Consider the following 16888-nt stretch of genomic DNA (forward strand, 5'->3'; position numbering starts at 1 on the left):
TTTTCTCGAAAAACACACGATCGAGTAAGCTCTCGCTGTCGGAGTAGTTATTTTATTGCACTTTCCGTCAGGTAAAAACAGTACGAGATTGTGATATAATGAAAATGTGTCAGGCCTAGTACACCTACAAATTGTGCGCGAGGTCATAATTGAAATACAATGCAATACATTGGGTTATAATTTTCATCTGAATAAGCGGCGGCCAGCAAATGATTAAATTGATATTGGTACGTGCGCATGCAAAACAGTTGCAATCGTAAAAATACAGCATAACAATCAAATTGATCGAGTTAATGTGAAAAAACGCAAAAGCTGACCTACTACACCCGGTATTCCCAGCCGGTCACCCATGCAAGTACTAACTGGGCCCAACGCTGCTTAACTTCCGAGATCGGACGAGATCGGGTGTATTCAACGTGGTATGGTCGTAGGCGACAGTGGTTACAATCTGTGCCGTTTTATATGTGACATTTTCCGTTGTCTCAGGCGAAATGTCGCCACGCTGCCAACGATCTGCCTGAAAAGCAGATCGTCTGATTGCGCTGAGGCACTTTCGGACGAACTGGAGAGAAAAGTCTGCTAGCGGTCGAACATCATCGGCATCCTGCTTTTTTCTTGTATCTGGTCGAAAAACACACGATCGAGTAAGCTCTCGCTGTCGGAGTAGTTATTTTATTGCACTTTCCGCCAGGTAAAAACAGTACGAGATTGTCATATATTGAAAATGTGGTAAGCCTACTACAATTATAAACTTCGCGCGATAGAGTTCATATGAAAATACAACATGGCGATCAAATTGATCGAGTTTGTGTGAAAAAATGCAAAAGCTGACCTACTACACCCGGTATTCCCAGCCGGTCACCCATGCAAGTACTAACTGGGCCCAACGCTGCTTAACTTCCGAGATCGGACGAGATCGGGTGTATTCAACGTGGTATGGTCGTAGGCGACAGTGGTTACAATCTGTGCCGTTTTATATGTGACATTTTCCGTTGTCTCAGGCGAAATGTCGCCACGCTGCCAACGATCTGCCTGAAAAGCAGATCGTCTGATTGCGCTGAGGCACTTTCGGACGAACTGGAGAGAAAAGTCTGCTAGCGGTCGAACATCATCGGCATCCTGCTTTTTTCTTGTATCTGGTCGAAAAACACACGATCGAGTAAGCTCTCGCTGTCGGAGTAGTTATTTTATTGCACTTTCCGCCAGGTAAAAACAGTACGAGATTGTCATATATTGAAAATGTGGTAAGCCTACTACAATTATAAACTTCGCGCGATAGAGTTCATATGAAAATACAACATGGCGATCAAATTGATCGAGTTTGTGTGAAAAAATGCAAAAGCTGACCTACTACACCCGGTATTCCCAGCCGGTCACCCATGCAAGTACTAACTGGGCCCAACGCTGCTTAACTTCCGAGATCGGACGAGATCGGGTGTATTCAACGTGGTATGGTCGTAGGCGACAGTGGTTACAATCTGTGCCGTTTTATATGTGACATTTTCCGTTGTCTCAGGCGAAATGTCGCCACGCTTCCAACGATCTGCCAGAAAAGCAGATCGTCTGATTGCGCTGAGGCACTTTCGGACGAACTGGAGAGAAAAGTCTGCTAGCGGTCGAATATCATTGGCATCCTGCTTTTTTCTCGAAAAACACACGATCGAGTAAGCTCTCGCTGTCGGAGTAGTTATTTTATTGCACTTTCCGTCAGGTAAAAACAGTACGAGATTGTGATATAATGAAAATGTGTCAGGCCTAGTACACCTACAAATTGTGCGCGAGGTCATAATTGAAATACAATGCAATACATTGGGTTATAATTTTCATCTGAATAAGCGGCGGCCAGCAAATGATTAAATTGATATTGGTACGTGCGCATGCAAAACAGTTGCAATCGTAAAAATACAGCATAACAATCAAATTGATCGAGTTAATGTGAAAAAACGCAAAAGCTGACCTACTACACCCGGTATTCCCAGCCGGTCACCCATGCAAGTACTAACTGGGCCCAACGCTGCTTAACTTCCGAGATCGGACGAGATCGGGTGTATTCAACGTGGTATGGTCGTAGGCGACAGTGGTTACAATCTGTGCCGTTTTATATGTGACATTTTCCGTTGTCTCAGGCGAAATGTCGCCACGCTGCCAACGATCTGCCTGAAAAGCAGATCGTCTGATTGCGCTGAGGCACTTTCGGACGAACTGGAGAGAAAAGTCTGCTAGCGGTCGAACATCATCGGCATCCTGCTTTTTTCTTGTATCTGGTCGAAAAACACACGATCGAGTAAGCTCTCGCTGTCGGAGTAGTTATTTTATTGCACTTTCCGCCAGGTAAAAACAGTACGAGATTGTCATATATTGAAAATGTGGTAAGCCTACTACAATTATAAACTTCGCGCGATAGAGTTCATATGAAAATACAACATGGCGATCAAATTGATCGAGTTTGTGTGAAAAAATGCAAAAGCTGACCTACTACACCCGGTATTCCCAGCCGGTCACCCATGCAAGTACTAACTGGGCCCAACGCTGCTTAACTTCCGAGATCGGACGAGATCGGGTGTATTCAACGTGGTATGGTCGTAGGCGACAGTGGTTACAATCTGTGCCGTTTTATATGTGACATTTTCCGTTGTCTCAGGCGAAATGTCGCCACGCTGCCAACGATCTGCCTGAAAAGCAGATCGTCTGATTGCGCTGAGGCACTTTCGGACGAACTGGAGAGAAAAGTCTGCTAGCGGTCGAACATCATCGGCATCCTGCTTTTTTCTTGTATCTGGTCGAAAAACACACGATCGAGTAAGCTCTCGCTGTCGGAGTAGTTATTTTATTGCACTTTCCGCCAGGTAAAAACAGTACGAGATTGTCATATATTGAAAATGTGGTAAGCCTACTACAATTATAAACTTCGCGCGATAGAGTTCATATGAAAATACAACATGGCGATCAAATTGATCGAGTTTGTGTGAAAAAATGCAAAAGCTGACCTACTACACCCGGTATTCCCAGCCGGTCACCCATGCAAGTACTAACTGGGCCCAACGCTGCTTAACTTCCGAGATCGGACGAGATCGGGTGTATTCAACGTGGTATGGTCGTAGGCGACAGTGGTTACAATCTGTGCCGTTTTATATGTGACATTTTCCGTTGTCTCAGGCGAAATGTCGCCACGCTTCCAACGATCTGCCAGAAAAGCAGATCGTCTGATTGCGCTGAGGCACTTTCGGACGAACTGGAGAGAAAAGTCTGCTAGCGGTCGAATATCATTGGCATCCTGCTTTTTTCTCGAAAAACACACGATCGAGTAAGCTCTCGCTGTCGGAGTAGTTATTTTATTGCACTTTCCGTCAGGTAAAAACAGTACGAGATTGTGATATAATGAAAATGTGTCAGGCCTAGTACACCTACAAATTGTGCGCGAGGTCATAATTGAAATACAATGCAATACATTGGGTTATAATTTTCATCTGAATAAGCGGCGGCCAGCAAATGATTAAATTGATATTGGTACGTGCGCATGCAAAACAGTTGCAATCGTAAAAATACAGCATAACAATCAAATTGATCGAGTTAATGTGAAAAAACGCAAAAGCTGACCTACTACACCCGGTATTCCCAGCCGGTCACCCATGCAAGTACTAACTGGGCCCAACGCTGCTTAACTTCCGAGATCGGACGAGATCGGGTGTATTCAACGTGGTATGGTCGTAGGCGACAGTGGTTACAATCTGTGCCGTTTTATATGTGACATTTTCCGTTGTCTCAGGCGAAATGTCGCCACGCTGCCAACGATCTGCCTGAAAAGCAGATCGTCTGATTGCGCTGAGGCACTTTCGGACGAACTGGAGAGAAAAGTCTGCTAGCGGTCGAACATCATCGGCATCCTGCTTTTTTCTTGTATCTGGTCGAAAAACACACGATCGAGTAAGCTCTCGCTGTCGGAGTAGTTATTTTATTGCACTTTCCGCCAGGTAAAAACAGTACGAGATTGTCATATATTGAAAATGTGGTAAGCCTACTACAATTATAAACTTCGCGCGATAGAGTTCATATGAAAATACAACATGGCGATCAAATTGATCGAGTTTGTGTGAAAAAATGCAAAAGCTGACCTACTACACCCGGTATTCCCAGCCGGTCACCCATGCAAGTACTAACTGGGCCCAACGCTGCTTAACTTCCGAGATCGGACGAGATCGGGTGTATTCAACGTGGTATGGTCGTAGGCGACAGTGGTTACAATCTGTGCCGTTTTATATGTGACATTTTCCGTTGTCTCAGGCGAAATGTCGCCACGCTGCCAACGATCTGCCTGAAAAGCAGATCGTCTGATTGCGCTGAGGCACTTTCGGACGAACTGGAGAGAAAAGTCTGCTAGCGGTCGAACATCATCGGCATCCTGCTTTTTTCTTGTATCTGGTCGAAAAACACACGATCGAGTAAGCTCTCGCTGTCGGAGTAGTTATTTTATTGCACTTTCCGCCAGGTAAAAACAGTACGAGATTGTCATATATTGAAAATGTGGTAAGCCTACTACAATTATAAACTTCGCGCGATAGAGTTCATATGAAAATACAACATGGCGATCAAATTGATCGAGTTTGTGTGAAAAAATGCAAAAGCTGACCTACTACACCCGGTATTCCCAGCCGGTCACCCATGCAAGTACTAACTGGGCCCAACGCTGCTTAACTTCCGAGATCGGACGAGATCGGGTGTATTCAACGTGGTATGGTCGTAGGCGACAGTGGTTACAATCTGTGCCGTTTTATATGTGACATTTTCCGTTGTCTCAGGCGAAATGTCGCCACGCTTCCAACGATCTGCCAGAAAAGCAGATCGTCTGATTGCGCTGAGGCACTTTCGGACGAACTGGAGAGAAAAGTCTGCTAGCGGTCGAATATCATTGGCATCCTGCTTTTTTCTCGAAAAACACACGATCGAGTAAGCTCTCGCTGTCGGAGTAGTTATTTTATTGCACTTTCCGTCAGGTAAAAACAGTACGAGATTGTGATATAATGAAAATGTGTCAGGCCTAGTACACCTACAAATTGTGCGCGAGGTCATAATTGAAATACAATGCAATACATTGGGTTATAATTTTCATCTGAATAAGCGGCGGCCAGCAAATGATTAAATTGATATTGGTACGTGCGCATGCAAAACAGTTGCAATCGTAAAAATACAGCATAACAATCAAATTGATCGAGTTAATGTGAAAAAACGCAAAAGCTGACCTACTACACCCGGTATTCCCAGCCGGTCACCCATGCAAGTACTAACTGGGCCCAACGCTGCTTAACTTCCGAGATCGGACGAGATCGGGTGTATTCAACGTGGTATGGTCGTAGGCGACAGTGGTTACAATCTGTGCCGTTTTATATGTGACATTTTCCGTTGTCTCAGGCGAAATGTCGCCACGCTGCCAACGATCTGCCTGAAAAGCAGATCGTCTGATTGCGCTGAGGCACTTTCGGACGAACTGGAGAGAAAAGTCTGCTAGCGGTCGAACATCATCGGCATCCTGCTTTTTTCTTGTATCTGGTCGAAAAACACACGATCGAGTAAGCTCTCGCTGTCGGAGTAGTTATTTTATTGCACTTTCCGCCAGGTAAAAACAGTACGAGATTGTCATATATTGAAAATGTGGTAAGCCTACTACAATTATAAACTTCGCGCGATAGAGTTCATATGAAAATACAACATGGCGATCAAATTGATCGAGTTTGTGTGAAAAAATGCAAAAGCTGACCTACTACACCCGGTATTCCCAGCCGGTCACCCATGCAAGTACTAACTGGGCCCAACGCTGCTTAACTTCCGAGATCGGACGAGATCGGGTGTATTCAACGTGGTATGGTCGTAGGCGACAGTGGTTACAATCTGTGCCGTTTTATATGTGACATTTTCCGTTGTCTCAGGCGAAATGTCGCCACGCTGCCAACGATCTGCCTGAAAAGCAGATCGTCTGATTGCGCTGAGGCACTTTCGGACGAACTGGAGAGAAAAGTCTGCTAGCGGTCGAACATCATCGGCATCCTGCTTTTTTCTTGTATCTGGTCGAAAAACACACGATCGAGTAAGCTCTCGCTGTCGGAGTAGTTATTTTATTGCACTTTCCGCCAGGTAAAAACAGTACGAGATTGTCATATATTGAAAATGTGGTAAGCCTACTACAATTATAAACTTCGCGCGATAGAGTTCATATGAAAATACAACATGGCGATCAAATTGATCGAGTTTGTGTGAAAAAATGCAAAAGCTGACCTACTACACCCGGTATTCCCAGCCGGTCACCCATGCAAGTACTAACTGGGCCCAACGCTGCTTAACTTCCGAGATCGGACGAGATCGGGTGTATTCAACGTGGTATGGTCGTAGGCGACAGTGGTTACAATCTGTGCCGTTTTATATGTGACATTTTCCGTTGTCTCAGGCGAAATGTCGCCACGCTTCCAACGATCTGCCAGAAAAGCAGATCGTCTGATTGCGCTGAGGCACTTTCGGACGAACTGGAGAGAAAAGTCTGCTAGCGGTCGAATATCATTGGCATCCTGCTTTTTTCTCGAAAAACACACGATCGAGTAAGCTCTCGCTGTCGGAGTAGTTATTTTATTGCACTTTCCGTCAGGTAAAAACAGTACGAGATTGTGATATAATGAAAATGTGTCAGGCCTAGTACACCTACAAATTGTGCGCGAGGTCATAATTGAAATACAATGCAATACATTGGGTTATAATTTTCATCTGAATAAGCGGCGGCCAGCAAATGATTAAATTGATATTGGTACGTGCGCATGCAAAACAGTTGCAATCGTAAAAATACAGCATAACAATCAAATTGATCGAGTTAATGTGAAAAAACGCAAATAAAAGTGACCTACGGCACCCGGTATTCCCAGCCGGTCACCCATGCAAGTACTAACCGGGCCCAACGACTAGCCTACTTGTGGTGTTGGAAGGTCTCTTCCGCAATGAACGTTTATTTACAGCTGTAATACCGGAATACAAAATGGGTAATTATAAAAGTATTCGTCCAATAGTAGGCAATGAAATTGTTGGGTTGTTTTTTAAACATAGTGCAAAACAAATTTGACTAAATATTGCAGCAAACAAACTGTTCATATTGCAAATTAGTTTCACTCGAAGCTTTTCGACTGGCCCTCTTCAGGAGTGACCGCCAGTAAATGAGGTTAACCGAGTTCGAAATATAGAAATAATTTTGTCGCTGTGACGTAATAATGACAAGTACACAGAGTCGCGAACGACAGTAAACAACGCAATTACAAGTCAATCACAATTTGTAGAAGTGATGGTATTCGAGTTTTTGTAATTCTAAGATTTCTCACCGTATATCATTTTTTCAAATCCAAAATTTTAAACTCATAATGCAGAATAAGTCGTCTTCACGTGCAGATGTTTGGCCAGTATTGTTTGTGTTATACTGGAGCCGAATCTCGGCTCCTGGTAATTGGCAGGCTAATGATTAGTTCTCTGATTGCGCCGTTTATTTAGTTGCCTTATATAACGACTACTCGTGCTGTTAGGATGTCTCCTCTGTAATTATCGTTTATCGTGTGTCGACATCGTTACGTGGTGTAACAGGGAGTCCTACAGGTTCTGTATCCTGGTGTGGTGGCAGCGATGGGATTCGAACCCACGCCATGGAAATGGCTGGTGACTCAAACCTCCTCGCGATGTATCCGAATCGAAATCTCGAATTGTGCGGTACGTTGAATCAAAGAGCGTAGCATAGCAGACATGGCGACGCCCATTTCAAAACGCAATTTTCAAATACCCATTGTCTCCCTGATCTACGGCGCGAAATGAACTGTTGCGGATGTGACGTTCACAATTACAAACTCGGATTACAAACAACGCCATAGCTATCCACGTTCTCCACGTTGTGTAGTACTGGCGATAAAATGTATGCGTGTAGCCGTAGCGCAACGTTATGTTACCGCCGAATAATTTGAGAATTGAGAAGTCGATAAGTATTTAGATTTTCGGAATCAGTGTGACAGTCGCATTCGATTAGTATCAGTTGTAAAATTCTAAGCTATTTACGATGAATTACGTTATCATTGGTGATCCTGCTTGGCCCGTCTGCGTCTTACCTCTAGTTTCGAGCTTTATTTACGAACAACAGAGACCAGTTTTACAGAGAAAATGTGACGCACACGAGGGATCCCATGCAGTGAGTTTGAATAAGTGCTACCATGACGTCACGAATTTCCAATTTTGATGTAACAGTTGATTGGCATATATGGCTCTTAGGGAGTTGAGATGGAAAAAATAGGGCCAATATGGCTCTTTGGACAAAAAAGGTTCCCGACCACGGCTATACTTGGACGAGTTCCCGCTCCTTACCGGGAAAACATAAATCTTCGCGGAACACACGCCAGCGTCTTGGAATTCCGTTGCGAAGCCGCACTTGGCGCATAAGTGCCAATATCCACGTCAAATATCTGGAAAAATAACCAGATTCCCTCTCGGTTTCCCTGGTAAGACGAGCAACACCCCAAAACGACGACCCAAAACTACGTTCGCATCTCTCATAGGGTTGACTAACCATCATCTCTGTACTTCGATCTTTAGAGCTCTGATTTGAGTCTTTGCCACTGCCGCCAAGGGCGATTGATCTGGTCCTTACGGCCGACATGAGGCCGTGTTGGTGACCTATGGACTAATGAAATCAGATTGACATTTCCATCATTTATTTTGATTTCGGCGAGTGCATGGGATTGTACGCATGGCATGTTGGAGGCCAGTAACATCCGAATAAAAATTCCATACTCGGTAAATAGCGATTAAAATTTTATCCCACAGTCGAATGAAAATTGTAAATTCCTGGAAATTATGCTGTGCCAAAATATTCAAATGACTGGTGACGCAAATAAGAAACTCAAAGCAATGTCCGCAAATAGATTATTTCATTACTTAGAATAATAGAAATAAAGATGAAACCTGCTGTCGCAATATATGCTAGCTGTGGCTACGGCTACTCATAAAATTTCATCACTAGACACCTCTGGCTGTGTATCCGACAGAGGTGGTCAAAGTAGTCAAGAAAGCTACTCAAGTAGAAGTAGAAGTAGCCACGAAAAAATCTACTCAAGTAAGAGTAGAAGTACTTCTTCAATAAGCCATTCAAAACTACTTGAAGTAGAAGTAGAATTGACTGACTTTAAATCTACTCAAGTAAGTAAGTAGTTTTCAAACAGTATTAATTCGTTCGCATGGACTGTGAAAAGCTGCGAATTAAGCTATGCGGAAGGTGCAGAGAGCTTGATTCGTATTGATGCATCCCAGGAGGTATCAATTTCCGACAGAATAGGCATTTTTTCGCATCATGAGATGCAAATTATAGTATTGATATGAAAATGCGATACAAACCATTTGTTTACAAGAAGACCCCGTTATAGAGAATATTATGGCATGGCGCCCTACCCCATATTATAAGGCCCCAAGTTTAGGCGAAGAGCAAAACGTAGAAGTTTTATTGGATACGGTTTCATCACTTTGCGCGATTAGTATACATTAATAACAAATATGGCGGATCGTAAAAGTTATATATAGTGTAGCTTTATTTTCGGAAAATAGAGGCATTACTAGTCTAGGGATGGTGTGAACCCCTGAAAGGTTCAGGTTCGTGTGAACGCGAACCTTTTTAAAAGGTTCTGTGTGAACACGAACGTGAACCTAATGACGTCACGTGACGTCATATTGCTAATTCCAACCCTATCTTTCAATGAAGTGATAGCCTATATTAATGTACACGATACCTAGCGACGACTTGGGCCACACAATGCAACAATTCTGAAGTACATATTGGCGTTTTAAACGTAGCTAAATGTATCAACTGAGGCAATCAAAGGATATAATACTACCATAAAATCAATATCTTTTTTTCGCTTTCCCAACAATTTCGACGAGGACTCCCTTATCGGTCTAGGCCAGACCGGACAATGTATTCGGTGTCTGAGTATTGCTACATTGATATTGATCAGAGTGTAAATTGGGTTTCTAAATTTGCTACCGATATTACCTCATTTAGAAGTTATACAACAGTAGCCAACTCCTCAATCGCACAGATTTGGTTTTAATGATGCAGTAAAGATATGAAATCCAGAGTGACCCCATACGCCTTCTCGAATTTTTACATCAGAAAACGATATCAATCTTATTGATTGGTTGAACAAGCATCCTTCGCTGACTACGTATTTCGCTCGTGATGTCGTGTGATTGCGGGTCAAGCTCACAGCAGAGAATCACTAAATATTCACAAACGGAAAACTGGATAATTCCAGCAAACTTTTGTAACAAAGCAAGTAAAACATTTGAGATTGTCAAGGTGCATGCTCGTTTAGTGTTGATTTTGAATGCTGCCAGCGTCATACATGGAGTGGCCCGCAGTTGAAATGCAATAAATTTGAACCAATGATGTTATAATGAAGTGAAAATTGCAATATATGAAAAAGGTTCACAGTGCAGAACCTACCAAGGTTCTGTTGTGAACGCGAACCTCTAAATTTCCGAGGTTCACACACAGAACGCAAACGTGAACCTCACGTTCACACCATCCCTAATTACTACACTTTTATGCTTTTATGCTTCGACATGTATGTTCTGCAGACAAAAGAACTGCAAGTAATTAGAACTCAAAGTATGATACTCGCAATTGAAAGTGCAACACAAATACCACTTCTAAAAAGCGGAAACTATATTTCATGTCTGTTGTCCATAAAGCTTCAAAGTTGATCTGCTAAAACAGGTGTAACGTTAAAAAAGCTGGATTTTCCAGATTAGCAAGACACGTAAGGTGCTGCTCGATTACGATATGATTGGTAATTGCTAGATTGCGAAACGGTAGTTTCAAACTTTATGGTGGACCATATTTACTGTGATGAAATATTTGATATGGGCGACAATGCGGTGTGAGCGGAACCAAGCAATCCGGTACCTAAATTATATTCACTGATACTTTACTGAAAACATATTTGTCCCGCCAAAACTACTGTGCGCGAAGCGCAACAAAATTTCCGGGCTTTACTTGACTTTTATGAATATTAAAATGCTGGTGTTGCCTGAAAACAGCCCCGAAATTCCTCAGGCTGTCTTTCGTATTGTGGGAGTAAACTACTTCTACTTGACAAACTGAAAATAGCGAAAAGTAAGTAAGTAGATCACAAAATATTACGAAGTAGAAGTAGAAGTAAAGAAAATCAGATCTACTTGAGTAAGTACCAGAAGTAGAGGAAAACTACTTGAGTACTTCAAAAAAGTAGAAGTACTTCGTTACTGACCACCTCTGGTATCCGAACCTGGAATTCTCGAGATTTCTGCGGTGACCGCAATTATTAGATGTATCAAATCTACTCGACATGTCAGCAGTTTAAAGAGCTTAACGGAATTTATTAAGAATCGGTTGCGATACAGCTGATCCCATTGCCTACAACAGTTTAATCGTCATATGGACGGTGAAACGAAATCAGCGTGTGGCACTCATGTGATTAAATAGACTGAACTCTTTTTGAAGAAGCATGGTTTTATTCGAAAGACAGTCACCATTGTGCTGTTACCAAACAGTACCAACTGAGCTAACAACACATATTTACATCGCCTGCTGCAGTTCGTCGTCTGCTGGTATTTCCAAGTAAATGGAGTCATCAATATCAGATCGAGGACATTGACCCAACGAAAATCACAAATATTTGTAGAATCAACGACCGGCGTTGTTTCAACATTCAGCAATTTATGGCTACTAATTTCATGATCCACCCACCCGGCTGCCACTTGATTTGTTGCAACAGAAATCCCAATCACGCTCGTTTATTCGTTAAGAATCATTAGCACGCTTTTACGGAATGATCTCATCATATGCACACGTCCACAATTTCTATAAACCATTAATTACACTTCAAATCCGTTATTACTCGACATGGCAAGTTCCTCGGAGTTGGTACACAGGCATAGGACGTTCGTCGATCTGCTCACGGCATGTGGGGCAGCTATCCAGTTGCTGAGCGCAGACATGACATTCATGCATATCGTCGCACGGAACAAAAGCTATATCCGGTTCGTTTTCAAAGCAGAGTATGCACTTTCGGCCTTCGTCTAAATAGACATAGTTATGTTAATATAACATAAATTTTGAAACTGATATTTTGCCATTTTATTTTGTAGGCCTACAACTGTCTCATGCTTGTCCAATACCACGCAATTTTTTTGATACGTTGGTCCGTCCTACAAGCCTCGTAAATGAGCTACATTTTTCTGAGAGATTTTAGACGAGTAATAATGTTGACAGTCAGCCGATAGCAACATGATTTAAACATTTTTCGAAGATGGATTTACATTGAGAAATGAATAAATATGCGTTTCTGGGTTGCACCTTCGTGACCCACAAGAAAGGAAAATGACCTACAGGTTGAAAAACTACTGCGTTTGCTCATGGGCATTAAAGACATCGATGTACAAAACTGAATTCGTCACTACAAGAATCTGACCGCAGAAAAACTCATGTTCTTTAATATCCGCAACCGGTGGTCTATCACAGGGGTTCGCTGATAACATCTGAGTAAGTAATTTGGTCAGTTCCTGTCTTTCCCCAGCAGTGGTCGGAATGTCGACATTCTTAAGATCCAAGTTATTTTGACAAATCTTATATAGCCAATAGCAATCGTTGGCACCGTAAGGGTGCTTGCCGTTGCTGGTAAGTTGTGCTAGAACGACGGCCAGAGAAAAGACAGCCTGGGTCAATTTAGCATTCGTTGCATATGCTTCTGGCGCACGTAGCCATCTGATCCTCTGCCGGATCGCGTTTGTGTAACATACGATTTAGCAGGAATCATTCGTTTGGTTATTCCTAAATCAGAATATTTAAATGTTTTATTATTGAGACTTGGACAACTAAATAATTCTAGCTGTGTAAGTAGACCCACTAGTCCAAGGGTGGGCAAACTATACGGTCCGCAACCCCATTTTCGCGACTCCGAAACACATAGGAAAAATATTGAAAATGCGCACTAAAAATCTAGGTATTGCAGCGACCTGACTAATCTATTTCCCAATACATTTTACAGCAAACAATACGTTCATATTGTTGAATTTATTCCACTGTAAGCTTTTCGACTGGCTCTCTTCAGCAGTGAACGCCAGTAAATGAGGTTAACCAAGTTCGAAATATAGAAATAATTTTGTTGTTGTGACGTAATAATGACAAGTACACAAGTCGCGAACGGCAGTAAACAGCGCACGGTACAGCACACACAAAATCAGCTGTAAAACAGCCGAATGACAAAACAACACTAATGGAAGATTCCTAGCGCGTCTAGATATGTTCCTTCTGGCGGCAGAGGCTCGGCTTTTGCAGCTTTATAATGGTTGATTCAAGGACCTTTAAATGAAAACGAGAAAGACCACGAGCAACTATAGAAAACTGATTTACCATGGCAATGATAAGTTATAGCAGGGGTGGGAAAACTACGGCCCGCGGGCCGCATGCGGCCCGCAACAACCTTTTGTGCGGCCCGCGAAGGCATCAAAAAACGTGATACAAATATTGATAAAAATTTGCAGTTAAGAATCAAATTACTAGAGCGAATTGATTAAACGCTTTATTTTATCATGATATTGAGTAAATCATAATCCTAATATTGCATTTTCTGATGTTATTGTTAGCGCAATAGCCTGACCTCGGGATAGGGATGGTGTGAACCCCAGAAAGGTTCAGGTTCGTGTGAACGCGAACCTTTTTGAAAGGTTCGTGTGAACGCGAACCTTTTTGAAAGGTTCTGTGTGAACACGAACGTGAACCTCATGACGTCACGTGACGTCATATTGCTAATTCCAAACTTACATTTCAGTGATGTGACAGCCTATAACAATGTAAACGTCGACAAACGTCGTCAAGTGTATCAACTGGGGCAATCAAATCATATAATGATCCCATAAAATCAATATCGTCCGTCGCTTTGCCAACAATTTAGACGAGGACTTGCAAGGGAATATAAGCTTACTACTTAACGGTCTAGGCCAGACCAGACAATGCATTCGGCGTTGGAGTATTGCTACGTTGATATTGCTCAGAGCGTAAAACGGGATTCTATACTTGCTACCGATATTACTCCATTAACAAGTTATATAGCAGTAGCCAACACCCCAATCGCAAGGATTTGTTTTTTATGATACAATAAACACATTAAATCAAGACTGACCCCGTACGGCAGCTAGATTTTTTTTACATCAGACAACGATATCAGTTTCATTGATTGGTCGAATAAGCATCATTCGTTAAAGGCAGGGATATCCCTGGCTAAGTTGAGTACCTACATGTAGCGTATTTCATTCTTGATCTTGTGTGATTGCGGGTCAAGCTCACATCAGAGAGTCACTAAATATTCACAAACGGAAAGCTGGATATTTCGAGCAAACATTTGTAACTAAGCAAGTAGAATTTTTGAGATTTTCAAGGAGCATAGTCGTTCAGTGTTGATTTTTTTTATGCTGCCAGCGCCACGCATAGAGTGGCTCGCAGTTGACATGCACTATATATTTCAACCAAAGATGTTATCATGAAGTGAAAATTATAATATATGAAAAAGGTTCACAGTGCAGAACCTACCAAGGTTCGTTTGTGAACGTGAACCTCCAAATTTCTGAGGGTCACACACAGATCGCGAACGTGAAGCTCACGTTCACACCATCCCTACCTCGGGGCCTGCGCATTTTGAAACGCTTCGGGTGCTAAATATCCAAGACAATCGAAACGGATATGAGTGAGTTCGGATCACAATTGTGATTGTAAATTAGAACTTTCAGTGTTGTACTTGGAAAAACCGACTGGTGCGTGTTTTTGATAGATTCGCCCTCTATAAGCGAAGTTAGTTGCAAATCATTTAAAACTTCGGTTTTAATTCATTCATAATGAGTTGTCCGAAGTAATACAAAATTGGAGAGTTCGGTGGATCGTTTGTTGTTGTTGTTTATTTAACATGAAGATTTGGCACTTATCGCCTGACGGCCTTTTGCACCACGGTCAAGGACACTGTAAACGAAAAGAGAAGGTCGTATAAACGGTAGATTGTTTGTAGATTTCCGAGGACACAGTCTTGGGTACTATCGGCCAATAAGCGAGACACGTGGAAAAGTTATTACAACAACTTGGCTTGATCATTAAAATGTGCCGACCTTTGTATTACATAAATTGGTTTCAATTCACGACAGGATTTATTGTCCGACCTTGTTTTCCCTGAAGAACAGTGTCCGACAATGTTGGGAGGCTTTAGTGTAGGGGTGTGCATCGATCTAGTGCCGGAGTGTGAGAGAGAGGGGACTTGCGAGGCCAACCCCTTGCGCGCCAGGACACATTAAGGCATTAAGTTTTGGGCAACATGTCGACGGGTACAGTGCGGTGCCAAAAAGATTGGCGGCGATAAAACCCTGGCCAGAAATGACTGTCGCTGGCTGGCTAATACCATCGATATTTATATGTCCTGTCGTCGAAATGGTCGGTACTGAATAGTCTGAGTAGCCTACAGGCAGTAGTACAAATGCGACCCGTATGGTGAAATAATACACCCTAATTTGAAAGCGCATCGAGTCGGACATGTTCTTTCACGCCGGTAAAATGTAGCACAGTTATATTTAAAATGTATACCATTTGATGTGTGAGGTTTGAGATGCCACTAAAACTCGGATTTGGGTCGCAGACAAAATGGTTTAAGAATCACTGCTTTATACAATCGAATAAAAGCTTGCGTTTTAGTTTATAAATACAATTTTACCGTAGTGCGGCCCGCGAATGTAATCAGATGTTGAATGCGGCCCGCGAGCTGAAAAGTTTGCCCATCCCTGAGTTATAGTCTTATTACTACCGCAATAGCATGACCTCGAAGCCTACACGGTACACATATTAAAGGTTTCACTTGCTAAACATTACAGAAAGTCAAAACAAAATTATTGTATTGGCGATAAAAACAATCGATCTTCTGTGATGCCATCATGAGTTCAGCAATCAACTTTTACAAAACACGATCTTTTAGCTAGGCTTAACATTGATAGGGGCAGAGGCAAGGGCGTAGCCAGGAAAAATATTTGGAAGGGGCGATGAAATATTCGAGGACGTAAATGAACACCCTCTTAAAGATAAGTGTAAAAGATAGGCAACAACGATGGTCTTGGGCCCTCATTGGATGATTAACACAACTTTTGGGGCAATCGTTATACATATATTCCACTTCAGACATCAAGTGATGTGATAATGATTGTGGAAGTATCAGGCGCAGGGTTGTAACCAAGTCACATGGTTCCGAGTCACGAGTCAATCATACTTTTGTGGTTTTGACTCGAGTCGAGTCGAGTCATTTTCAATTCATCACAGACTCGAGTCCGAGTCCAAGTCACCGTTTAAAGGGTCAAGTCCGAGTCATGGTGTTATGACTCGAGTCGAGTCCAAGTCACAGTATTGAAGTCATGTTCAACTCATGTTTTCAATCCTGCTTGGGTGATATCGAATGCCCTGTTTGCGAAACATGCTCATTTTGTCCCTATCAGAGTCTTGGCACGTGTTTATTTAGGCAGATAACGGACAGGTCCTGGCCTCATTTACCGATGCTAAAGATAACTTTACTAATCTTAGAACTTAAAATCAAATATCTCTCTTGTCAGTCTGATACATCACCAATACAAGCATTCAGTTTTTATTATGAACACATCGACGATAGCTCACGAATAGCTGATAGAGAACCAACGAATTCACGTCAACATACTATCTGACAGAGAACCAACAAATTCACGTCAAGATACTAGTTGATAGAGAATCAATAGATGCATGTTTATGTAGAGGTATTTACAACAGGCCAGCATGCTGTAAAAGCGTGCATGC

General features: G+C 42.4%; 12 non-coding genes across 12 annotated transcripts; all 12 read right to left on the reverse strand.

Moving 5' to 3' along the window:
• Positions 1-314: 314 nt before the first annotated feature.
• LOC145436651 (5S ribosomal RNA) lies at positions 315-433 on the reverse strand. The gene has a single exon (XR_013914379.1). It is a non-coding gene; the product is annotated as a 5S ribosomal RNA (ribosomal RNA).
• A 396-nt stretch (positions 434-829) lies between these two features.
• LOC145436652 (5S ribosomal RNA) lies at positions 830-948 on the reverse strand. Its single transcript, XR_013914380.1, has one exon. It is a non-coding gene; the product is annotated as a 5S ribosomal RNA (ribosomal RNA).
• Positions 949-1344: 396 nt separating this feature from the next.
• Positions 1345-1463, reverse strand: LOC145436653 (5S ribosomal RNA). Its single transcript, XR_013914381.1, has one exon. It is a non-coding gene; the product is annotated as a 5S ribosomal RNA (ribosomal RNA).
• Positions 1464-1954: 491 nt separating this feature from the next.
• LOC145436654 (5S ribosomal RNA) lies at positions 1955-2073 on the reverse strand. The gene has a single exon (XR_013914382.1). It is a non-coding gene; the product is annotated as a 5S ribosomal RNA (ribosomal RNA).
• A 396-nt stretch (positions 2074-2469) lies between these two features.
• Positions 2470-2588, reverse strand: LOC145436656 (5S ribosomal RNA). The gene has a single exon (XR_013914384.1). It is a non-coding gene; the product is annotated as a 5S ribosomal RNA (ribosomal RNA).
• A 396-nt stretch (positions 2589-2984) lies between these two features.
• LOC145436657 (5S ribosomal RNA) lies at positions 2985-3103 on the reverse strand. The gene has a single exon (XR_013914385.1). It is a non-coding gene; the product is annotated as a 5S ribosomal RNA (ribosomal RNA).
• A 491-nt stretch (positions 3104-3594) lies between these two features.
• LOC145436658 (5S ribosomal RNA) lies at positions 3595-3713 on the reverse strand. The gene has a single exon (XR_013914386.1). It is a non-coding gene; the product is annotated as a 5S ribosomal RNA (ribosomal RNA).
• A 396-nt stretch (positions 3714-4109) lies between these two features.
• Positions 4110-4228, reverse strand: LOC145436660 (5S ribosomal RNA). Its single transcript, XR_013914387.1, has one exon. It is a non-coding gene; the product is annotated as a 5S ribosomal RNA (ribosomal RNA).
• A 396-nt stretch (positions 4229-4624) lies between these two features.
• LOC145436661 (5S ribosomal RNA) lies at positions 4625-4743 on the reverse strand. Its single transcript, XR_013914388.1, has one exon. It is a non-coding gene; the product is annotated as a 5S ribosomal RNA (ribosomal RNA).
• Positions 4744-5234: 491 nt separating this feature from the next.
• Positions 5235-5353, reverse strand: LOC145436662 (5S ribosomal RNA). Its single transcript, XR_013914389.1, has one exon. It is a non-coding gene; the product is annotated as a 5S ribosomal RNA (ribosomal RNA).
• A 396-nt stretch (positions 5354-5749) lies between these two features.
• On the reverse strand, positions 5750-5868 carry LOC145436663 (5S ribosomal RNA). The gene has a single exon (XR_013914390.1). It is a non-coding gene; the product is annotated as a 5S ribosomal RNA (ribosomal RNA).
• A 396-nt stretch (positions 5869-6264) lies between these two features.
• Positions 6265-6383, reverse strand: LOC145436664 (5S ribosomal RNA). Its single transcript, XR_013914391.1, has one exon. It is a non-coding gene; the product is annotated as a 5S ribosomal RNA (ribosomal RNA).
• Positions 6384-16888: the final 10505 nt, after the last annotated feature.

This window comes from Botryllus schlosseri, chromosome 3 (genome assembly GCF_051294905.1).
Source record: "Botryllus schlosseri isolate E-star chromosome 3, Bs_hap1, whole genome shotgun sequence".
NCBI lineage: Eukaryota > Metazoa > Chordata > Ascidiacea > Stolidobranchia > Styelidae > Botryllus > Botryllus schlosseri.